The 23,446-nt window shown below is 37.2% G+C and overlaps 17 non-coding genes across 17 annotated transcripts; all 17 read right to left on the bottom strand.

The window, feature by feature from the left end:
• Positions 1-37: 37 nt before the first annotated feature.
• On the bottom strand, positions 38-156 carry LOC141311390 (5S ribosomal RNA). Its single transcript, XR_012348850.1, has one exon. It is a non-coding gene; the product is annotated as a 5S ribosomal RNA (ribosomal RNA).
• An 84-nt stretch (positions 157-240) lies between these two features.
• LOC141311389 (5S ribosomal RNA) lies at positions 241-359 on the bottom strand. Its single transcript, XR_012348849.1, has one exon. It is a non-coding gene; the product is annotated as a 5S ribosomal RNA (ribosomal RNA).
• Positions 360-1,112: 753 nt separating this feature from the next.
• LOC141311387 (5S ribosomal RNA) lies at positions 1,113-1,231 on the bottom strand. Its single transcript, XR_012348848.1, has one exon. It is a non-coding gene; the product is annotated as a 5S ribosomal RNA (ribosomal RNA).
• A 753-nt stretch (positions 1,232-1,984) lies between these two features.
• Positions 1,985-2,103, bottom strand: LOC141311386 (5S ribosomal RNA). The gene has a single exon (XR_012348847.1). It is a non-coding gene; the product is annotated as a 5S ribosomal RNA (ribosomal RNA).
• Positions 2,104-2,187: 84 nt separating this feature from the next.
• Positions 2,188-2,306, bottom strand: LOC141310332 (5S ribosomal RNA). The gene has a single exon (XR_012347877.1). It is a non-coding gene; the product is annotated as a 5S ribosomal RNA (ribosomal RNA).
• A 753-nt stretch (positions 2,307-3,059) lies between these two features.
• LOC141311385 (5S ribosomal RNA) lies at positions 3,060-3,178 on the bottom strand. The gene has a single exon (XR_012348846.1). It is a non-coding gene; the product is annotated as a 5S ribosomal RNA (ribosomal RNA).
• A 6,616-nt stretch (positions 3,179-9,794) lies between these two features.
• Positions 9,795-9,913, bottom strand: LOC141311384 (5S ribosomal RNA). The gene has a single exon (XR_012348845.1). It is a non-coding gene; the product is annotated as a 5S ribosomal RNA (ribosomal RNA).
• Positions 9,914-10,666: 753 nt separating this feature from the next.
• Positions 10,667-10,785, bottom strand: LOC141311383 (5S ribosomal RNA). The gene has a single exon (XR_012348844.1). It is a non-coding gene; the product is annotated as a 5S ribosomal RNA (ribosomal RNA).
• Positions 10,786-11,538: 753 nt separating this feature from the next.
• Positions 11,539-11,657, bottom strand: LOC141310294 (5S ribosomal RNA). Its single transcript, XR_012347838.1, has one exon. It is a non-coding gene; the product is annotated as a 5S ribosomal RNA (ribosomal RNA).
• Positions 11,658-11,741: 84 nt separating this feature from the next.
• Positions 11,742-11,860, bottom strand: LOC141311382 (5S ribosomal RNA). Its single transcript, XR_012348842.1, has one exon. It is a non-coding gene; the product is annotated as a 5S ribosomal RNA (ribosomal RNA).
• Positions 11,861-12,613: 753 nt separating this feature from the next.
• Positions 12,614-12,732, bottom strand: LOC141311381 (5S ribosomal RNA). The gene has a single exon (XR_012348841.1). It is a non-coding gene; the product is annotated as a 5S ribosomal RNA (ribosomal RNA).
• Positions 12,733-13,485: 753 nt separating this feature from the next.
• LOC141311379 (5S ribosomal RNA) lies at positions 13,486-13,604 on the bottom strand. The gene has a single exon (XR_012348839.1). It is a non-coding gene; the product is annotated as a 5S ribosomal RNA (ribosomal RNA).
• A 753-nt stretch (positions 13,605-14,357) lies between these two features.
• LOC141311378 (5S ribosomal RNA) lies at positions 14,358-14,476 on the bottom strand. Its single transcript, XR_012348838.1, has one exon. It is a non-coding gene; the product is annotated as a 5S ribosomal RNA (ribosomal RNA).
• An 84-nt stretch (positions 14,477-14,560) lies between these two features.
• Positions 14,561-14,679, bottom strand: LOC141311376 (5S ribosomal RNA). Its single transcript, XR_012348837.1, has one exon. It is a non-coding gene; the product is annotated as a 5S ribosomal RNA (ribosomal RNA).
• A 753-nt stretch (positions 14,680-15,432) lies between these two features.
• On the bottom strand, positions 15,433-15,551 carry LOC141311375 (5S ribosomal RNA). Its single transcript, XR_012348836.1, has one exon. It is a non-coding gene; the product is annotated as a 5S ribosomal RNA (ribosomal RNA).
• A 6,599-nt stretch (positions 15,552-22,150) lies between these two features.
• LOC141311374 (5S ribosomal RNA) lies at positions 22,151-22,269 on the bottom strand. The gene has a single exon (XR_012348835.1). It is a non-coding gene; the product is annotated as a 5S ribosomal RNA (ribosomal RNA).
• Positions 22,270-23,022: 753 nt separating this feature from the next.
• On the bottom strand, positions 23,023-23,141 carry LOC141311373 (5S ribosomal RNA). Its single transcript, XR_012348834.1, has one exon. It is a non-coding gene; the product is annotated as a 5S ribosomal RNA (ribosomal RNA).
• Between the last annotated feature and the right edge of the window lie 305 nt (positions 23,142-23,446).

The raw sequence follows: 23,446 nt of genomic DNA, 5'->3' as shown, positions 1-23,446 counted from the left end.
AGCCAGCATATTATATAAATAGTGAAGAAAAGGCAAAAGCTTACAGCACCTGGTATTCCCAGGCGGTCTCCCATCCAAGTACTAAGCAGGCCCGACGCTGCTTAGCTTCCGAGATCAGACGAGATCGGGCGCTCTCAGCGCGGTATGGCCGTAAGCGAGGGCTGCTCCAAAAAGTGGGCTATTTAAAGATCAGCCTCCGTAAAAGCCAGCATATTATATAAATAGTGAAGAAAAGGCAAAAGCTTACAGCACCTGGTATTCCCAGGCGGTCTCCCATCCAAGTACTAAGCAGGCCCGACGCTGCTTAGCTTCCGAGATCAGACGAGATCGGGCGCTCTCAGCGCGGTATGGCCGTAAGCGAGGGCTGCTCCAAAAAGTGGGCTATTTAAAGATCAGCCTCCGTAAAAGCCAGCATATTATATAAATAGTGAAGAAAAGGCAAAAGCTTACAGCACCTGGTATTCCCAGGCGGTCTCCCATCCAAGTGTAACAATCGGCCTTATCAGCCGAGTTACAAGACTAAAATGGGATCAGATTTAACTGTGAGAGATGACTAGTGGTTAAAAGAATGAGACATAAAAGAAGATTGGTTTAAATAGATTTGGTTTATTTACAAGGTTCACATAAAAGACTTTAAAACAACACGATAAAACGAGGTAAACGCTGTTAAAAGAATACAGTTCATTTGTCCATACCCTAAAAACAGTCCAAGAATCCCAGTGTGTTGATAAGTCCAATGTGAGTGTCCACCGGTGTATATACAATCCACAGAAAGTGTAATCCAAAGTTTGCAGGTGGTGAATGGAAAGGTGAGCTCTAAAATTAGCAACTCCTCAATCCAACAGTTTGGTGACTGTCCTTTGTTTGTCATGCTGCTCTCTTATACAGTTGTACTTCCTGCTTCCTGTCATGTGTCTAGTCACATGGCAGGCCAACCATCCATTTTTTAAAGACACACACTCACTTAAAATGTTAAGAGTAATAAAATGGCCTAAAAAACATGTAAAACACTTAAAACTCTATAATACATTTAAATGATTGTAATAAATAGAGCGGTAAAACACGTCTTTCTAAAAGCCAGCATATTATATAAATAGTGAAGAAAAGGCAAAAGCTTACAGCACCTGGTATTCCCAGGCGGTCTCCCATCCAAGTACTAAGCAGGCCCGACGCTGCTTAGCTTCCGAGATCAGACGAGATCGGGCGCTCTCAGCGCGGTATGGCCGTAAGCGAGGGCTGCTCCAAAAAGTGGGCTATTTAAAGATCAGCCTCCGTAAAAGCCAGCATATTATATAAATAGTGAAGAAAAGGCAAAAGCTTACAGCACCTGGTAATCCCAGGCGGTCTCCCATCCAAGTGTAACAATCGGCCTTATCAGCCGAGTTACAAGACTAAAATGGGGTCAGATTTAACTGTGAGAGATGACTAGTGGTTAAAAGAATGAGACATAAAAGAAGATTGGTTTAAATAGATTTGGTTTATTTACAAGGTTCACATAAAAGACTTTAAAACAACACGATAAAACGAGGTAAACGCTGTTAAAAGAATACAGTTCATTTGTCCATACCCTAAAAACAGTCCAAGAATCCCAGTGTGTTGATAAGTCCAATGTGAGTGTCCACCGGTGTATATACAATCCACAGAAAGTGTAATCCAAAGTTTGCAGGTGGTGAATGGAAAGGTGAGCTCTAAAATTAGCAACTCCTCAATCCAACAGTTTGGTGACTGTCCTTTGTTTGTCATGCTGCTCTCTTATACAGTTGTACTTCCTGCTTCCTGTCATGTGTCTAGTCACATGGCAGGCCAACCATCCATTTTTTAAAGACACACACTCACTTAAAATGTTAAGAGTAATAAAATGGCCTAAAAAACATGTAAAACACTTAAAACTCTATAATACATTTAAATGATTGTAATAAATAGAGCGGTAAAACACGTCTTTCTAAAAGCCAGCATATTATATAAATAGTGAAGAAAAGGCAAAAGCTTACAGCACCTGGTATTCCCAGGCGGTCTCCCATCCAAGTACTAAGCAGGCCCGACGCTGCTTAGCTTCCGAGATCAGACGAGATCGGGCGCTCTCAGCGCGGTATGGCCGTAAGCGAGGGCTGCTCCAAAAAGTGGGCTATTTAAAGATCAGCCTCCGTAAAAGCCAGCATATTATATAAATAGTGAAGAAAAGGCAAAAGCTTACAGCACCTGGTATTCCCAGGCGGTCTCCCATCCAAGTACTAAGCAGGCCCGATGCAGCTTAGCTTCCGAGATCAGACGAGATCGGGCGCTCTCAGCGCGGTATGGCCGTAAGCGAGGGCTGCTCCAAAAAGTGGGCTATTTAAAGATCAGCCTCCGTAAAAGCCAGCATATTATATAAATAGTGAAGAAAAGGCAAAAGCTTACAGCACCTGGTATTCCCAGGCGGTCTCCCATCCAAGTGTAACAATCGGCCTTATCAGCCGAGTTACAAGACTAAAATGGGATCAGATTTAACTGTGAGAGATGACTAGTGGTTAAAAGAATGAGACATAAAAGAAGATTGGTTTAAATAGATTTGGTTTATTTACAAGGTTCACATAAAAGACTTTAAAACAACACGATAAAACGAGGTAAACGCTGTTAAAAGAATACAGTTCATTTGTCCATACCCTAAAAACAGTCCAAGAATCCCAGTGTGTTGATAAGTCCAATGTGAGTGTCCACCGGTGTATATACAATCCACAGAAAGTGTAATCCAAAGTTTGCAGGTGGTGAATGGAAAGGTGAGCTCTAAAATTAGCAACTCCTCAATCCAACAGTTTGGTGACTGTCCTTTGTTTGTCATGCTGCTCTCTTATACAGTTGTACTTCCTGCTTCCTGTCATGTGTCTAGTCACATGGCAGGCCAACCATCCATTTTTTAAAGACACACACTCACTTAAAATGTTAAGAGTAATAAAATGGCCTAAAAAACATGTAAAACACTTAAAACTCTATAATACATTTAAATGATTGTAATAAATAGAGCGGTAAAACACGTCTTTCTAAAAGCCAGCATATTATATAAATAGTGAAGAAAAGGCAAAAGCTTACAGCACCTGGTATTCCCAGGCGGTCTCCCATCCAAGTACTAAGCAGGCCCGACGCTGCTTAGCTTCCGAGATCAGACGAGATCGGGCGCTCTCAGCGCGGTATGGCCGTAAGCGAGGGCTGCTCCAAAAAGTGGGCTATTTAAAGATCAGCCTCCGTAAAAGCCAGCATATTATATAAATAGTGAAGAAAAGGCAAAAGCTTACAGCACCTGGTAATCCCAGGCGGTCTCCCATCCAAGTGTAACAATCGGCCTTATCAGCCGAGTTACAAGACTAAAATGGGGTCAGATTTAACTGTGAGAGATGACTAGTGGTTAAAAGAATGAGACATAAAAGAAGATTGGTTTAAATAGATTTGGTTTATTTACAAGGTTCACATAAAAGACTTTAAAACAACACGATAAAACGAGGTAAACGCTGTTAAAAGAATACAGTTCATTTGTCCATACCCTAAAAACAGTCCAAGAATCCCAGTGTGTTGATAAGTCCAATGTGAGTGTCCACCGGTGTATATACAATCCACAGAAAGTGTAATCCAAAGTTTGCAGGTGGTGAATGGAAAGGTGAGCTCTAAAATTAGCAACTCCTCAATCCAACAGTTTGGTGACTGTCCTTTGTTTGTCATGCTGCTCTCTTATACAGTTGTACTTCCTGCTTCCTGTCATGTGTCTAGTCACATGGCAGGCCAACCATCCATTTTTTAAAGACACACACTCACTTAAAATGTTTAGAGTAATAAAATGGCCTAAAAAACATGTAAAACACTTAAAACTCTATAATACATTTAAATGATTGTAATAAATAGAGCGGTAAAACACGTCTTTCTAAAAGCCAGCATATTATATAAATAGTGAAGAAAAGGCAAAAGCTTACAGCACCTGGTATTCCCAGGCGGTCTCCCATCCAAGTACTAAGCAGGCCCGACGCTGCTTAGCTTCCGAGATTTTTTTTTTTTTTTTTTTTTTTTTTTTTTTAGACGAGATCGGGCGCACTTTTTTTTTTTTTTTTTTTTTTTCCTCCTTTATTTAAAAAATTAAAATTTTGTTACATTTCAGAGATTCACAAGTTTTCCTTAGGTGTTACAACATTTGTGTTTAACATATTTTACATATTTCCCCATAACCACTTTATTGTATGGTCTTTGAATTCAATCATAGGGTTTCCCTTCACCAATATTTCAATAAAAACCTCCTCCTTCTCATGTGATAAAAGATAGTTCTGTATCAAGTTTACAACAATATCCATCCTGTTTTTAAACATAATCCATACATCCACCTTTTTTCCATCATATTTTGCCATGTTCCTCCTTAACCAAATTACATATTTTGCCACTGTTACACATATATTAAAAACATACATTTTACAATCTTCCATACCAAATAGAAACATTTTTTCCCATTTCTTTTGTTCCTCCACATATTTCTTTCCCAAAAGCAGTTTTGCGATTTTTTTTAACTTTCTCATAAAATCTTCCAATTTTTCACAATAGAAAAACAAATGCCGTAAACCTTCCCCTTCTTTTCTGCATACTTTACATATATCATCTTGTTCAAGTCCTATTTTACACAGTCTCATTTCAGTTAAAATACAATTGTGTCTCAATAAGTAGTTAAAATTTTCTAAAACTGGTTCAATATACTTTAATCTTACATTTCCCCATATTTCCTTTTCATTCAAATCATCATACCTTTCTTTCCAGTAGCTGAGTGCTACTGGTTTCGTAAAAGCCCTTGACCTAAAAACCACATACAAATTTTTCACTGTACATTCTTTCAATTTGATTTTTTCCCCAGCAGTCTTTTTAAGATATACCTCCGGCAATTCATTCTCATCACCTGTCTCATTATTGTCAATTTTTTCAATCCATTCCTTTGGTATTGCTTTTTTCAACTCTTCATATTGTTTCTGTAATCTTGTTTTATACACTCTTTTAAAATCATCCGCCACAGCATCCACAATAACTTGTAATGGTAAATATCCTTTTATCACTTCATATAATACATCTTTTACCTGTCTTATGCCTCCATCCCACCATTCCTTATAGTATACTACATTCCCCTCATTTACAATATTTGGGTTTAAGAAAAGAGGCTGTTCTAAAATCTGAGCTCTTCCTTTTGGTAAAATCTGTACATTTTCTAAAAATTCACCCCATGTCTCTAAAACCTCCATATAAAACCTTGGTATTCCTGCTGTCATCCAATTTTTAACCTTCATCCATAAAACATTACACCCCATTTTAAAAAGACCACATTTTTCCAGAAAGTATTCCATCACACATTTCCAAATTACTTCCTTCCTTGTTTCCAAAAAATGTTGAACATTTTTAATTCTTAAAGATTTCATTCTTAAAAAAGTGTCTAAAAGCCCCAAACCTCCTTCCTTAATATCTCCAATCAATGTTTGATATGCAATCTTGGCTCTCCCCTTTCCCCATAAAAACTTTAAAACCCCTTCTTTGATTTTCTTATAATACCCTTGAGGCAATGGGGTTACTGCCAACACATACCAAACTTTAGAAAGCAATAAAGCATTAATAATTAAAACTTTCCCCTTCAAAGTCAAATTTCTGGTCTGCCAAAATCTTAATCTTTTCTCAATTCCAATTAAAACTCCCTCCCAATTCAAATTATCTGTCTTATTAAAATCCATCCCTACCCAAATTCCTAAAATTTTAATCATCTCCTTTTCTTCTTTGAATGGTATGTGTTGTGATATTTCTTGTACATTTCCAATCCTCATACACACACTTTTCCCCACGTTCACTTTTGCTCCTGAACCATTACAATAGCGCTCTAAGATCCCCATTGCCTCTTTAATACTCTGAATATCTTCAACCAACAAAGTAGTATCGTCCGCGTATTGATACACCGGTTCTCTTTTTTCATTTTTCTCAATTTGTATTGCTTTTATGTTTCTGTCTGCCTTTATAGCCAAACCTAAAGGTTCAGCTACCAGCGTGTATAATAAGGCAGACAATGGACATCCTTGTCTTATCGACCTTGTTGGCTGAAAACATTCAGTTAAAAAACCATTACATTTTATACAAGTTAAAACATCCTTATAAAAAATTCGTATCCATTTTCTAAATTTTTCCCCAAACCCGAAACCTTTAAGAACCTCCAATAAAAACTCATGTTCTACTCTGTCAAACGCCTTCTCCAGATCTAAGCTAATTAAAAACCCCCCTTTATCTTTCTCTTTCATATAATATATTGTGTCTCTTATACTTTTAACCACATCTGCTATGTCTTTTCCTTGCACCCCATATGCTTGTGTTGTTTTAATAATCTTGGGTAAAATACTTTTTAATCTATTGGCTAAAACCTTTGCTAAAATTTTAAAATCTGTATTCAGCATTGTTATTGGTCTAAAATTCTTGAGATCTTTTGAATCACCTCTTCTTTTGTATATAATTTTTATCATTCCTATTTTCATTGTTTCACTCAATATCCCTTTCTTAAAAATTTCTTCATAAACCTCTTTTAAAATCGGTACTAATAGCTCTTTAAATTCCTTATAGAATTCATTTGTTAGACCGTCTACCCCTGGACTTTTCCTTGTCGATAATTGTTGGATTGCAATCTCTATTTCTTCTGCTTTAATATCCTCATCACAGAATTTCTTGTCTTCTTTATTTACCTTTGTTTGGATTTGTTTTATTAAAAATTCTTCATCTTCTCTTTTTATTCCTTGTTTTTTAAACAAGTCCATATAAAATTGCCTAACTGTTTTTAAAATTCCTTCCGTTTCCGTCTCTAAATTGCCATCTTTGTTTAAAACCTCTTTTATTAGATCTGCTTTTTGTCTGTTTCTTTCCAGATTAAAGAAAAATTGTGTACATCTTTCTCCCTCTACGGCATACTTTGCTTTACTTCTTACTATTGCACCTTTACACTTTTCTTCTTCCATTAATTTTAGCTTATCTTGTAACATTACTATTTCCTCAATATTCCCTTTCCCCATCTTCTCCGCCTCTTTTCTTAGCTCATTTTCTAGCTTCTTCCTTAACAGTTGTTCTTTTTGTCTTTTGATTTTTTGAAAAAATTGACTATACTCCATTGAGCTTTTCTTTATCTCCCACTTAACATTATCCCACCAAATTACTTTATCTTCCTTATACATATCATTTTTTAGATTTCCTTCTACCACCTTTTTAATTCTGTCCTTAAAATCATCACTCTTTAAAACCTCCGCATTTAAAATCCATACCCCTCTTCCTCTTTCCACTTTTGTAAAATCTATTGTCAAATGCAATAAAGAATGATCACTCAACCCTACAACTTCATAAAATACATCCTTTATCATCCCTTCCATTTCCTTCATACATAGAACATAATCTATTCTACTTTGTTTTAGCTCTTTTAAAACCATCTGTCTTCTAGAAAAAGTTCTTCTTGTTCTGTTTCTTTCCCTCCAAACATCAATCAATTGGCAATCCTCCATCATCTTTTTCAATTCTTCTCTACCTTTATCTATTCTAAAAACCATGTTACTTGCCAAGTCTAATTCCGTAAAAACAGTATTAAAATCTCCAATCAAAATACCCTTTTCCCATATTCTTACATTGTCAGATATTTTACTAAAAAACCTTTTCTTTTCTTTCTCTTCATTTGGGGCGTGAATGTTATAAATAATTAAATTCTCTTCTCCTTTTTCTATTTTCACTGCTAAGCTTTTCCCCATTTTATCATCATATATCACTTGTTCTTTTCCTCCTATTCTTCTACTGGTTAAAATAGCTACACCACTTCCCACATTTTCTTCTCCATTATTAAAATACATATTCCCATCCCATTTTGTTTGGAACCTTTTCATACTTTCATTTTTCCAATTTGTTTCTTGCAACACAATCACATCAATTCCTTTACATAATACACACATCATCTCAAATTTTTCCATATTCATCAAACCTCTAGCATTCCATGATATCAGTTTTAAAAACATTGAAAAAAGGTGAAAAAAAAATTGAGTAGATAATTAATGTGTAAAAGAATTAATAATATATTCAAAAAAAAGGGGGGGGCTAATCTTCTTCCTCCTCCTCCTCCTCCATTAACACCTGAAAACTATTGACCCATTTAGAATTTTCTGCATCCTTATTCTGTTCTTTTCTTCTCTTTCTCTTTGCACCTTCAATATTGGGTTTTACCTTAATAGTCCTTCTTCTTACTACTTCTTTTCCGTCCCTCCATCTGTCTGTCTTTTCCAGTTCTTTATTTTCCTCCCATGCACCTATTGTTTGCTCTTCCTTGCTTTTTAGTTCTTGAATCTCCATTGCCTCTAAAGTTCTCTGTGTTAATTCCAGCGGTGTCCATATCTCTTCCCTCTCTCCTTTCTGAAAGGTCCCCAACTCCTCTTGGTTTTCTCTTTCTTTAATTTGCTCCAAGTCACCTTTTGTTTGCTCTTCCTTGCTTTTTGGTTCTTTATTCTCCATTGTCTCGAAAGTTCTCTGTGTTATTTCCAAAGGTGTCCATATATTTTCCATTTCCCCTTCCTGAGAGTTCTCAATTACCTCTTGATTTTCTACGTTGGCTTCTTTATTTGTTTCCTTTTCTGTCCCAGCCTCTTCCTCATTTTCCACTTCCTCAATTTCTGTTTCTTTCAACATTTGCCTTCCTTCATTGAAAATTTCTTCATTATGTAATACGTTCTCCCCCTCCATCCAACACTCGCATCTTACCAGCACTCTTCTGCAATCCGGGCACTTTATTGCCTCACAATCTCTTGCGAAGTGTCCTTGCTCCTCGCACTGAAAACACTTGAATTCCGGACAGTCTTTGAACATATGCCCTGGACTCATACACAACCGACAGGTTTTCACCTGCCGATCGTGTAAAATCCGGCAATATTGTGTTCCTTCCTCCGTGTTAAATTTTGTGCTATATGGGAGCGACACCACTTCCTTCGGGAATTTAACCCTTAGGTACCTCGTACCGTCTGCAATTTCTGTGCCCGGATACATCCTCCTTCTAATATCAGATGCTGGTGTTACTCCCCAATCTTTTAATTTATCAAGAATCTCTGAATCTTCAATGTAGGCCGGCAAATGTATGAAGGAAACCACATATTCTCTATCCTGCAAATGTCTTATTTTGCACATTTTTCCTTTTATCTTTAATTCATCATCCAAGTCTTTGCAATCCTCTTTACTCCTCAGTGTTATTTCATATTCCTTTGTTTGCCTAGGTCTTACTGCCAGTATCTTACCTCCTCCAATTCTTTCATTCACTGCTTTTATAATATCCTCCGCTCTTGCATCTCTCAACTCCACCATATCCACAATCACTGTTGCCTCTTTGGAGTACTTCTTTTTGTAATCCGTTCGTTTCTGTCCATCTCGTTGTCTTATTTCCCGCCCATTTTCTGTTTCGTCTCGTCTTTCTCCAGGCATATACACGTCTTCACCTTGTAATCTGTCCGTTCTTGAAGCCATAATCACTACAAAAACTTCCCAGACAGCACAATGCTGCTGGGAAGCTTAGCCACTAACAAAAAAACAAATCAAAAATAAGAAAAAACAACTGTCCACAAACCAAACAAATAAAAAACAAAACAGAGTGAGCCTTTCTCACCCACTGCAGCCGAACACTTCCTGTTTTACCAGCAACTCACTAGCGCCCCCAGGGTGGTATGGCCGTAAGCGAGGGCTGCTCCAAAAAGTGGGCTATTTAAAGATCAGCCTCCGTAAAAGCCAGCATATTATATAAATAGTGAAGAAAAGGCAAAAGCTTACAGCACCTGGTATTCCCAGGCGGTCTCCCATCCAAGTACTAAGCAGGCCCGACGCTGCTTAGCTTCCGAGATCAGACGAGATCGGGCGCTCTCAGCGCGGTATGGCCGTAAGCGAGGGCTGCTCCAAAAAGTGGGCTATTTAAAGATCAGCCTCCGTAAAAGCCAGCATATTATATAAATAGTGAAGAAAAGGCAAAAGCTTACAGCACCTGGTATTCCCAGGCGGTCTCCCATCCAAGTGTAACAATCGGCCTTATCAGCCGAGTTACAAGACTAAAATGGGATCAGATTTAACTGTGAGAGATGACTAGTGGTTAAAAGAATGAGACATAAAAGAAGATTGGTTTAAATAGATTTGGTTTATTTACAAGGTTCACATAAAAGACTTTAAAACAACACGATAAAACGAGGTAAACGCTGTTAAAAGAATACAGTTCATTTGTCCATACCCTAAAAACAGTCCAAGAATCCCAGTGTGTTGATAAGTCCAATGTGAGTGTCCACCGGTGTATATACAATCCACAGAAAGTGTAATCCAAAGTTTGCAGGTGGTGAATGGAAAGGTGAGCTCTAAAATTAGCAACTCCTCAATCCAACAGTTTGGTGACTGTCCTTTGTTTGTCATGCTGCTCTCTTATACAGTTGTACTTCCTGCTTCCTGTCATGTGTCTAGTCACATGGCAGGCCGACCATCCATTTTTTAAAGACACACACTCACTTAAAATGTTAAGAGTAATAAAATGGCCTAAAAAACATGTAAAACACTTAAAACTCTATAATACATTTAAATGATTGTAATAAATAGAGCGGTAAAACACGTCTTTCTAAAAGCCAGCATATTATATAAATAGTGAAGAAAAGGCAAAAGCTTACAGCACCTGGTATTCCCAGGCGGTCTCCCATCCAAGTACTAAGCAGGCCCGACGCTGCTTAGCTTCCGAGATCAGACGAGATCGGGCGCTCTCAGCGCGGTATGGCCGTAAGCGAGGGCTGCTCCAAAAAGTGGGCTATTTAAAGATCAGCCTCCGTAAAAGCCAGCATATTATATAAATAGTGAAGAAAAGGCAAAAGCTTACAGCACCTGGTAATCCCAGGCGGTCTCCCATCCAAGTGTAACAATCGGCCTTATCAGCCGAGTTACAAGACTAAAATGGGGTCAGATTTAACTGTGAGAGATGACTAGTGGTTAAAAGAATGAGACATAAAAGAAGATTGGTTTAAATAGATTTGGTTTATTTACAAGGTTCACATAAAAGACTTTAAAACAACACGATAAAACGAGGTAAACGCTGTTAAAAGAATACAGTTCATTTGTCCATACCCTAAAAACAGTCCAAGAATCCCAGTGTGTTGATAAGTCCAATGTGAGTGTCCACCGGTGTATATACAATCCACAGAAAGTGTAATCCAAAGTTTGCAGGTGGTGAATGGAAAGGTGAGCTCTAAAATTAGCAACTCCTCAATCCAACAGTTTGGTGACTGTCCTTTGTTTGTCATGCTGCTCTCTTATACAGTTGTACTTCCTGCTTCCTGTCATGTGTCTAGTCACATGGCAGGCCAACCATCCATTTTTTAAAGACACACACTCACTTAAAATGTTAAGAGTAATAAAATGGCCTAAAAAACATGTAAAACACTTAAAACTCTATAATACATTTAAATGATTGTAATAAATAGAGCGGTAAAACACGTCTTTCTAAAAGCCAGCATATTATATAAATAGTGAAGAAAAGGCAAAAGCTTACAGCACCTGGTATTCCCAGGCGGTCTCCCATCCAAGTACTAAGCAGGCCGGACGCTGCTTAGCTTCCGAGATCAGACGAGATCGGGCGCTCTCAGCGCGGTATGGCCGTAAGCGAGGGCTGCTCCAAAAAGTGGGCTATTTAAAGATCAGCCTCCGTAAAAGCCAGCATATTATATAAATAGTGAAGAAAAGGCAAAAGCTTACAGCACCTGGTATTCCCAGGCGGTCTCCCATCCAAGTACTAAGCAGGCCCGACGCTGCTTAGCTTCCGAGATCAGACGAGATCGGGCGCTCTCAGCGCGGTATGGCCGTAAGCGAGGGCTGCTCCAAAAAGTGGGCTATTTAAAGATCAGCCTCCGTAAAAGCCAGCATATTATATAAATAGTGAAGAAAAGGCAAAAGCTTACAGCACCTGGTATTCCCAGGCGGTCTCCCATCCAAGTGTAACAATCGGCCTTATCAGCCGAGTTACAAGACTAAAATGGGATCAGATTTAACTGTGAGAGATGACTAGTGGTTAAAAGAATGAGACATAAAAGAAGATTGGTTTAAATAGATTTGGTTTATTTACAAGGTTCACATAAAAGACTTTAAAACAACACGATAAAACGAGGTAAACGCTGTTAAAAGAATACAGTTCATTTGTCCATACCCTAAAAACAGTCCAAGAATCCCAGTGTGTTGATAAGTCCAATGTGAGTGTCCACCGGTGTATATACAATCCACAGAAAGTGTAATCCAAAGTTTGCAGGTGGTGAATGGAAAGGTGAGCTCTAAAATTAGCAACTCCTCAATCCAACAGTTTGGTGACTGTCCTTTGTTTGTCATGCTGCTCTCTTATACAGTTGTACTTCCTGCTTCCTGTCATGTGTCTAGTCACATGGCAGGCCAACCATCCATTTTTTAAAGACACACACTCACTTAAAATGTTAAGAGTAATAAAATGGCCTAAAAAACATGTAAAACACTTAAAACTCTATAATACATTTAAATGATTGTAATAAATAGAGCGGTAAAACACGTCTTTCTAAAAGCCAGCATATTATATAAATAGTGAAGAAAAGGCAAAAGCTTACAGCACCTGGTATTCCCAGGCGGTCTCCCATCCAAGTACTAAGCAGGCCCGACGCTGCTTAGCTTCCGAGATCAGACGAGATCGGGCGCTCTCAGCGCGGTATGGCCGTAAGCGAGGGCTGCTCCAAAAAGTGGGCTATTTAAAGATCAGCCTCCGTAAAAGCCAGCATATTATATAAATAGTGAAGAAAAGGCAAAAGCTTACAGCACCTGGTATTCCCAGGCGGTCTCCCATCCAAGTGTAACAATCGGCCTTATCAGCCGAGTTACAAGACTAAAATGGGATCAGATTTAACTGTGAGAGATGACTAGTGGTTAAAAGAATGAGACATAAAAGAAGATTGGTTTAAATAGATTTGGTTTATTTACAAGGTTCACATAAAAGACTTTAAAACAACACGATAAAACGAGGTAAACGCTGTTAAAAGAATACAGTTCATTTGTCCATACCCTAAAAACAGTCCAAGAATCCCAGTGTGTTGATAAGTCCAATGTGAGTGTCCACCGGTGTATATACAATCCACAGAAAGTGTAATCCAAAGTTTGCAGGTGGTGAATGGAAAGGTGAGCTCTAAAATTAGCAACTCCTCAATCCAACAGTTTGGTGACTGTCCTTTGTTTGTCATGCTGCTCTCTTATACAGTTGTACTTCCTGCTTCCTGTCATGTGTCTAGTCACATGGCAGGCCAACCATCCATTTTTTAAAGACACACACTCACTTAAAATGTTAAGAGTAATAAAATGGCCTAAAAAACATGTAAAACACTTAAAACTCTATAATACATTTAAATGATTGTAATAAATAGAGCGGTAAAACACGTCTTTCTAAAAGCCAGCATATTATATAAATAGTGAAGAAAAGGCAAAAGCTTACAGCACCTGGTATTCCCAGGCGGTCTCCCATCCAAGTACTAAGCAGGCCCGACGCTGCTTAGCTTCCGAGATCAGACGAGATCGGGCGCTCTCAGCGCGGTATGGCCGTAAGCGAGGGCTGCTCCAAAAAGTGGGCTATTTAAAGATCAGCCTCCGTAAAAGCCAGCATATTATATAAATAGTGAAGAAAAGGCAAAAGCTTACAGCACCTGGTAATCCCAGGCGGTCTCCCATCCAAGTGTAACAATCGGCCTTATCAGCCGAGTTACAAGACTAAAATGGGGTCAGATTTAACTGTGAGAGATGACTAGTGGTTAAAAGAATGAGACATAAAAGAAGATTGGTTTAAATAGATTTGGTTTATTTACAAGGTTCACATAAAAGACTTTAAAACAACACGATAAAACGAGGTAAACGCTGTTAAAAGAATACAGTTCATTTGTCCATACCCTAAAAACAGTCCAAGAATCCCAGTGTGTTGATAAGTCCAATGTGAGTGTCCACCGGTGTATATACAATCCACAGAAAGTGTAATCCAAAGTTTGCAGGTGGTGAATGGAAAGGTGAGCTCTAAAATTAGCAACTCCTCAATCCAACAGTTTGGTGACTGTCCTTTGTTTGTCATGCTGCTCTCTTATACAGTTGTACTTCCTGCTTCCTGTCATGTGTCTAGTCACATGGCAGGCCAACCATCCATTTTTTAAAGACACACACTCACTTAAAATGTTAAGAGTAATAAAATGGCCTAAAAAACATGTAAAACACTTAAAACTCTATAATACATTTAAATGATTGTAATAAATAGAGCGGTAAAACACGTCTTTCTAAAAGCCAGCATATTATATAAATAGTGAAGAAAAGGCAAAAGCTTACAGCACCTGGTATTCCCAGGCGGTCTCCCATCCAAGTACTAAGCAGGCCCGACGCTGCTTAGCTTCCGAGATCAGACGAGATCGGGCGCTCTCAGCGCGGTATGGCCGTAAGCGAGGGCTGCTCCAAAAAGTGGGCTATTTAAAGATCAGCCTCCGTAAAAGCCAGCATATTATATAAATAGTGAAGAAAAGGCAAAAGCTTACAGCACCTGGTATTCCCAGGCGGTCTCCCATCCAAGTACTAAGCAGGCCCGACGCTGCTTAGCTTCCGAGATCAGACGAGATCGGGCGCTCTCAGCGCGGTATGGCCGTAAGCGAGGGCTGCTCCAAAAAGTGGGCTATTTAAAGATCAGCCTCCGTAAAAGCCAGCATATTATATAAATAGTGAAGAAAAGGCAAAAGCTTACAGCACCTGGTATTCCCAGGCGGTCTCCCATCCAAGTGTAACAATCGGCCTTATCAGCCGAGTTACAAGACTAAAATGGGATCAGATTTAACTGTGAGAGATGACTAGTGGTTAAAAGAATGAGACATAAAAGAAGATTGGTTTAAATAGATTTGGTTTATTTACAAGGTTCACATAAAAGACTTTAAAACAACACGATAAAACGAGGTAAACGCTGTTAAAAGAATACAGTTCATTTGTCCATACCCTAAAAACAGTCCAAGAATCCCAGTGTGTTGATAAGTCCAATGTGAGTGTCCACCGGTGTATATACAATCCACAGAAAGTGTAATCCAAAGTTTGCAGGTGGTGAATGGAAAGGTGAGCTCTAAAATTAGCAACTCCTCAATCCAACAGTTTGGTGACTGTCCTTTGTTTGTCATGCTGCTCTCTTATACAGTTGTACTTCCTGCTTCCTGTCATGTGTCTAGTCACATGGCAGGCCAACCATCCATTTTTTAAAGACACACACTCACTTAAAATGTTAAGAGTAATAAAATGGCCTAAAAAACATGTAAAACACTTAAAACTCTATAATACATTTAAATGATTGTAATAAATAGAGCGGTAAAACACGTCTTTCTAAAAGCCAGCATATTATATAAATAGTGAAGAAAAGGCAAAAGCTTACAGCACCTGGTATTCCCAGGCGGTCTCCCATCCAAGTACTAAGCAGGCCCGACGCTGCTTAGCTTCCGAGATCAGACGAGATCGGGCGCTCTCAGCGCGGTATGGCCGTAAGCGAGGGCTGCTCCAAAAAGTGGGCTATTTAAAGATCAGCCTCCGTAAAAGCCAGCATATTATATAAATAGTGAAGAAAAGGCAAAAGCTTACAGCACCTGGTATTCCCAGGCGGTCTCCCATCCAAGTGTAACAATCGGCCTTATCAGCCGAGTTACAAGACTAAAATGGGGTCAGATTTAACTGTGAGAGATGACTAGTGGTTAAAAGAATGAGACATAAAAGAAGATTGGTTTAAATAGATTTGGTTTATTTACAAGGTTCACATAAAAGACTTTAAAACAACACGATAAAACGAGGTAAACGCTGTTAAAAGAATACAGTTCATTTGTCCATACCCTAAAAACAGTCCAAGAATCCCAGTGTGTTGATAAGTCCAATGTGAGTGTCCACCGGTGTATATACAATCCACAGAAAGTGTAATCCAAAGTTTGCAGGTGGTGAATGGAAAGGTGAGCTCTAAAATTAGCAACTCCTCAATCCAACAGTTTGGTGACTGTCCTTTGTTTGTCATGCTGCTCTCTTATACAGTTGTACTTCCTGCTTCCTGTCATGTGTCTAGTCACATGGCAGGCCAACCATCCATTTTTTAAAGACACACACTCACTTAAAATGTTAAGAGTAATAAAATGGCCTAAAAAACATGTAAAACACTTAAAACTCTATAATACATTTAAATGATTGTAATAAATAGAGCGGTAAAACACGTCTTTCTAAAAGCCAGCATATTATATAAATAGTGAAGAAAAGGCAAAAGCTTACAGCACCTGGTATTCCCAGGCGGTCTCCCATCCAAGTACTAAGCAGGCCCGACGCTGCTTAGCTTCCGAGATCAGACGAGATCGGGCGCTCTTTTTTTTTTTTTTTTTTTTTTTTTTTTTTATTTATTTAAAACATGTTAATACATTTTAAAAACAGTCTGAATCACATTCTGGCAACAATACATTAAATCGAAACCATGTCATTTCAATAAATGGGTTATCATTTACAAAAATTTTGACAAAAACATCTTTCTCTTCATTCATATTACAGTAATCAAACAAAACATTTAAAATAAAACACATCTTCACCTTAAAAAGTTTGCACACAGGTATTTTTGTTTTCTTTTGTTTGACAAAATTTCTTCTGCTCCAAATTACAAATCTAGCAATGGTTAATATCAAATTTAAAAAACACACATTCTTAAAATTACCTTTAGAACCAAATAAAAACATTGTTTCCCATTCTTCATCAATACATCTTTGTTCTACTCCCAATTTACTTGTCATTTCTTTTAATTTTTTTATAAAACATTTTAACCCTGTGCATTTAAAAAAAATATGTATCAATCCTTCATCTTCCCTATTACATACCTTGCATATTGCATCACTTGCCATTCCAAATTTACACAGTCTCATTTCACTTAATAAACAATTATGTCTTAAAATATAATCAAAGTTTTCTAAAATTGGACTTTTCCACCAAGCTCTTAGATTTTTCCATATTTTCTTAGTTTCCATACTTGGGTACAATCTTTGCCAATATCCTTCTGCTTTTGGTGTGATAAAAACATCTTCACATAAACAAGAATAAAACATCTTTAAAATACCATCTTTAAAAGCATGCTGTTTGTCATTACTTTTAAAATCAATCATCATTCCATCATTACCTTTTGTTTCTTCTGTACCTTCTATAATATTTATCCATTCTTCCGGTATTACTTCTTTCATTTGTTTGTATTGTTTTTCTAAGACTGTTTTAGTTTCATTGTCATAATTTTCTACAATTGCGTCTCTTATTACTTGCACCGGTACAAAACCAGGTATCACTTCATACAAAATATCTTTTATTTGCTTTATCCCCGCATAAAACCATTTTTTATAAAAAATGGTATCATTTCCCTTTTTAATTTGATTATTTAAAAACAACGGTTGTCTTAAAATCTCTTCCCTGGTAAAAGACGTACAAACAACATGCTTTCTAAAATCACCCCATGCTTTTACAACCTCTTTATAAAACTCTGGTATTCCGTTCATCATGTTTTCTTTTAGCTTCATCCATAAAACATCATCTCCCATTTTTCCACATTTATTTAAAAAATAGTTCATTACACCCTTCCACGCATATTTCCCATGTTTCCAGTATTTATTAACAGTTTTTATTCTTATACTTTTCATTCTTATTAATGGATCTATTAGTCCCAACCCTCCTTCCTCCACCTTTCCAATTAGAGTGTCATAAGCAATTTTCGATGGTTTCCCCTCCCATAAAAAGTTTAAAACAATAGATTTGATTTTTTTATACACCCATATAGGCAAACTCACAGAACCCAATACATACCACATTTTTGATAAAAACAAAGAATTAATAACTAAAACCTTCCCTTTTAAAAATAATCCTCTTAATTTCCAGAAATTTAATCTCTTCTCCATTCCTTTTAAAACCTCCTCCCATACCACTTCTCTTATTTCATTTTCATTTTCTCCAACCCTTATACCTAAAATTTTCATACTCTTCTTTTCTTCCTTAAATTGCATTTTATTCAGCAGATCATTCGGTAATCCAATTTTCATGTATGTAGTTTTTTCTTTATTAACTTTTGCCCCTGTTCCTTTACAATATCTTTCTAAAACTTCCATTGCTTTATCCATACTTTTAATATCTTTTACAAACAATGTCGTGTCATCTGCATATTGAAATATTTTTTGTTCTGATTCTTCTCCTTTTATGCGTATTCCTTTTATGTTCTTTTCCTGGTCTACTGCCAGTCCTAAAGCTTCAGATACTAAAGTGTATAATAATGCTGACATAGGACAACCTTGTCTGATTGATCTCGTTATTTTAAAATCTTTAGTTAAAAAACCATTCACTTTTACACAACTACTTATATCTGTATATAAACATTTTATCCATTTTAAAAAATTCTCCCCAAAACCAAATCTCTCCATCACATGTATCAAGTATTTGTGTTCAACTCTATCAAAAGCCTTTTCTAAATCCACACTTATTATATATCCTGTTTCTTTCTCCTCCTTCATGTACCATATCATATCTCTTATATTGTTAATGACATCAGTAATATCTCTTTTTAGAACAGCATATGCTTGATTTGTAGTAATTATATTTGGTACTACTATTTTCAATCGATTGGCTAAAATTTTGGCTAATATTTTATAATCTGTATTCAACATGCTTAGTGGTCTGTAGTTTTTCAGGTCTCTCTTATCACCTTTTTTCTTGTAAATTATTTTCACCATACCTTTCTTCATACTATTCGATAAATTCCCTTTTTTAAAATTATCTATAAATATTTCATTTAAAATTGGACATAACACATCTTTAAAAACCTTATAAAATTCAGCTGTTAATCCATCTATTCCTGGACTTTTACCATTTTTCAGTTGATCAATTGCAATTCCTATTTCTAATTCCGTAATCTCACTCTCACACATTTCTTTGTCTCCCTCATTAACTTTAACCTGTATTTTACTTAATACAAATTCCTCATCTTCTAAAACTATCTCATTTTTGGTAAATAAATGCTTATAGAATTCTCTGACTTCTTCCAAAATTCCTGTTTTATCTTCTACAATCCTCGCATCTTCTGTTTTAATACTTTTTATTATATCTGCTCTCTGTCTTGTTTTTTCTAATTCATAAAAATATTTCGTACTTCTTTCTCCTTCTACAATGTCTTTCGCCCTACTTCTTATTATTGCTCCTTTACACTTCTCTTCTTCTATTTTCTTTAATTCTTCCTGTAATTCTATTATCTTATCAATATTTTCATCATGCTCATTTACTTTCCTCATTTCTTCATCCCACTCTTTTTTGATCTTATTTTCTTTCATCTTTTTGACTTTTTGCCATTTTTTTGAATATTCCATTGAGAATTTTTTTATTCTTTTTTTTAGAATGTCCCACCAAAACCCTTTTTCCATTTCATACATTTCCTCATTTACACTATTAATTATTATACTTTCTATTTCCATTCTGTATATTTCATTTTTTAGAAGTTCTGCATTTAATATCCACACCCCTGGTCCTTTATCAGCCTCATTAAAATTCATCAATATCCATAAAAAATCATGATCACTCTCACTATAATTTTTGTAAGACGCCTTAGTGACATAATATGCTTCCTTTTTCTTACATAAAAATAAGTCTATTCTACTTTGCTTTAGAACTCTGTCAACAATTTGTCTTCTTGAATATTCTCTTTTCATACCATTCCTCTCTCTCCACACATCCACCATATTATATTTCTCCATTATGTTATGTAGTTCATTCCTCCCTCTATCTCTTCTAAATCCCATTGAATCATCTACATCAATTCTCTGTATTACAGTGTTAAAATCACCTAACACCATAATGTTGTCATGTTTTTCTATTAACTCATTCATATCCCTGTAAAAATTAAATTTATCTCTTTCATCATTTGGTGCATGTATATTACACACTTTCATTTCTTTTCCATTACACACAAATTTAACAATTATTATTCTTCCCTTTGTGTCTTTATAATCTATATTTACTTCTTCAAATACTCCTTTTCTTATTAAAATAGCTACCCCTCTCTTCCTTTCCATATCACAGTTACTATATATTTCTCCGTTCCATAATTTTCTAATTTCATCACTTATTTTATCTTCCCATTTCGTTTCTTGTAAACATAGCACATCACATTTTTTGGTCAGACACATTAATCTTTCAAACTTTTGACATTTGGATAATCCTCTAGCATTCAGCGATACAATTGATATAGAGCTCATTAAAGAAAAGATTGGAAAAACCAAAACCCACCATTCAATCCGTTTCATTGTCTTTCAAAAAAGTATTTTTTACTTCACCCATTTCAGCTTTCCTCCTCTCCAGTCTTTCCTTTTGCTCTTCTCTTCTTATCTTCTGCCTTTTAAGAACCTGTTGAATGTCTAAGCCATCTTTTCTTGTTTTTACACATCTATTCAGTCTTTCTTTTCCTTTGTTTTCCATTCCACGAATTTCCCCCCCATTGTCTGCTCCTCTTACCTCAGTCAGTGTCTTTATTCCCTTATCCTCAGCTTTTTCTTTTTCTTGTCCTTTTTCGTAGTCCAGTTCATTAGTGTCCACATCGTCCTGTTCCTTAGAAAATCCTTCTTTAATCAAATTTATATCCTCTTTGTTCGCTCCTCCTCCCATCTCCATTCCTTGTTCTTCATCTTCCTTCTTTTCTTTATTCTCATCTATGTTGTTGTTCTCCTCTTCCTCGTCATCTTGTTTCTCGTCCTCTCCTTGCGTCTGCCTTTGTGAGTCATTTAACCTCTCAATTGTTGTAACTCCCATTACCTCTTGTATTTCCATACCTGGATCTTCATTTTCCTCGTCTTCTATCTCGCATCTGCATCTTAACATTGTCTTTTGGCAGCCTTGGCACCGCGGGACTTTACAGTCTCGCGCATAATGCCCCTGCTCAAGACAATTTCTGCATGTGAATTGTGGGCAGTCCTTTTTTTCATGCTCCGGACTTACACAGATCCTGCATGTCTTCACTTGATTATCGTGAATCACTCTGAAGTACTGCACTCCTTCTTCAGTCCTGAAGCTTGTGTTGTATGGTAAAGACGTCACCTCTTGTGGAAACTTTACCCTCAAAAATCGTGTTCCGTCTGCCACCGTTGTCCCGGGATGATATCTTCTTCTTAGTGGTAGAATGGGAGTTACACCCCAATTGATTAGTTTTTGACTGATTTCCTCATCTTCAATATAGCTGGGCAGACTCAAGAAAGACACCATTCTTTCTGTTGCACACAATTTCCTTATCTCACATTCTTGTCCGTTTATCATTATTCCATTCAACAGCAAATCACAGTCCATCTCACTTTCCATAGTCATTTCAAAATCATAATTATTTTTTCTTCTCAGTCCGATCAATTTTCCCATTCCAACTTTCTCTTCAACTGCTTTAATTATCATTAGTATTGTTATATTTTCTATATCTTTAACAGTCATTGTTAATGTTGCTTCTTTCTTGTATTCCCTCTGATACCTTGTTTGTTTGCTTAATTTCTGTATCATTTGTTGTCGTTGAGATAAAACATTTCTTTTTTCTCCAACTTCTTTCTCAATTCCAATACCTTCAGTTGATTGTAGATCTCCTTTCCGTTCTTGTCCAGTTGTTTTTCTTTCTTGTTTCCTCCTTGAAACCACCGTCGCCCACGTTTCATTATTGTTTTCTCCATGTCTTTCATTTATATTCCTTTCAGTTATGTCTGCAACAAATCCTGGTTCCGCATTTCCCATCTCATGTTGTTTTACCAGTCCGTGTTCTTTGTCCATTAAATCCATATTTTGGTTGTCTCAAACCCCAAACAGAAAGACCTGTTTGGGGTTAAAAAAAACCTTCCTCAAAAAAAAACTCCTTCTAACTAAAAAACAAACAAAATAAATGTGAAAAAACACCCAGAAAATGGTGAGCCTATCTCACCTACTGCACACTACAAACTGCCAACTCACTTCCTGTTTGCTCTCTAGCGCCTCAGGTGGGGGTATGGCCGTAAGCGAGGGCTGCTCCAAAAAGTGGGCTATTTAAAGATCAGCCTCCGTAAAAGCCAGCATATTATATAAATAGTGAAGAAAAGGCAAAAGCTTACAGCACCTGGTATTCCCAGGCGGTCTCCCATCCAAGTACTAAGCAGGCCCGACGCTGCTTAGCTTCCGAGATCAGACGAGATCGGGCGCTCTCAGCGCGGTATGGCCGTAAGCGAGGGCTGCTCCAAAAAGTGGGCTATTTAAAGATCAGCCTCCGTAAAAGCCAGCATATTATATAAATAGTGAAGAAAAGGCAAAAGCTTACAGCACCTGGTATTCCCAGGCGGTCTCCCATCCAAGTGTAACAATCGGCCTTATCAGCCGAGTTACAAGACTAAAATGGGATCAGATTTAACTGTGAGAGATGACTAGTGGTTAAAAGAATGAGACATAAAAGAAGATTGGTTTAAATAGATTTGGTTTATTTACAAGGTTCACATAAAAGACTTTAAAACAACACGATAAAACGAGGTAAACGCTGTTAAAAGAATACAGTTCATTTGTCCATACCCTAAAAACAGTCCAAGAATCCCAGTGTGTTGATAAGTCCAATGTGAGTGTCCACCGGTGTATATACAATCCACAGAAAGTGTAATCCAAAGTTTGCAGGTGGTGAATGGAAAGGTGAGCTCTAAAATTAGCAACTCCTCAATCCAACAGTTTGGTGACTGTCCTTTGTTTGTCATGCTGCTCTCTTATACAGTTGTACTTCCTGCTTCCTGTCATGTGTCTAGTCACATGGCAGGCCAACCATCCATTTTTTAAAGACACACACTCACTTAAAATGTTAAGAGTAATAAAATGGCCTAAAAAACATGTAAAACACTTAAAACTCTATAATACATTTAAATGATTGTAATAAATAGAGCGGTAAAACACGTCTTTCTAAAAGCCAGCATATTATATAAATAGTGAAGAAAAGGCAAAAGCTTACAGCACCTGGTATTCCCAGGCGGTCTCCCATCCAAGTACTAAGCAGGCCCGACGCTGCTTAGCTTCCGAGATCAGACGAGATCGGGCGCTCTCAGCGCGGTATGGCCGTAAGCGAGGGCTGCTCCAAAAAGTGGGCTATTTAAAGATCAGCCTCCGTAAAAGCCAGCATATTATATAAATAGTGAAGAAAAGGCAAAAGCTTACAGCACCTGGTATTCCCAGGCGGTCTCCCATCCAAGTGTAACAATCGGCCTTATCAGCCGAGTTACAAGACTAAAATGGGGTCAGATTTAACTGTGAGAGATGACTAGTGGTTAAAAGAATGAGACATAAAAGAAGATTGGTTTAAATAGATTTGGTTTATTTACAAGGTTCACATAAAAGACTTTAAAACAACACGATAAAACGAGGTAAACGC

The sequence above is a fragment of the Garra rufa genome, unplaced genomic scaffold, assembly GCF_049309525.1.
Source record: "Garra rufa unplaced genomic scaffold, GarRuf1.0 hap1_unplaced_003, whole genome shotgun sequence".
NCBI classification, from domain to species: domain Eukaryota; kingdom Metazoa; phylum Chordata; class Actinopteri; order Cypriniformes; family Cyprinidae; genus Garra; species Garra rufa.
The sequence above is the reverse complement of the archived record's forward strand: the minus strand, read 5'-3'. Positions and strand labels throughout refer to the sequence as shown.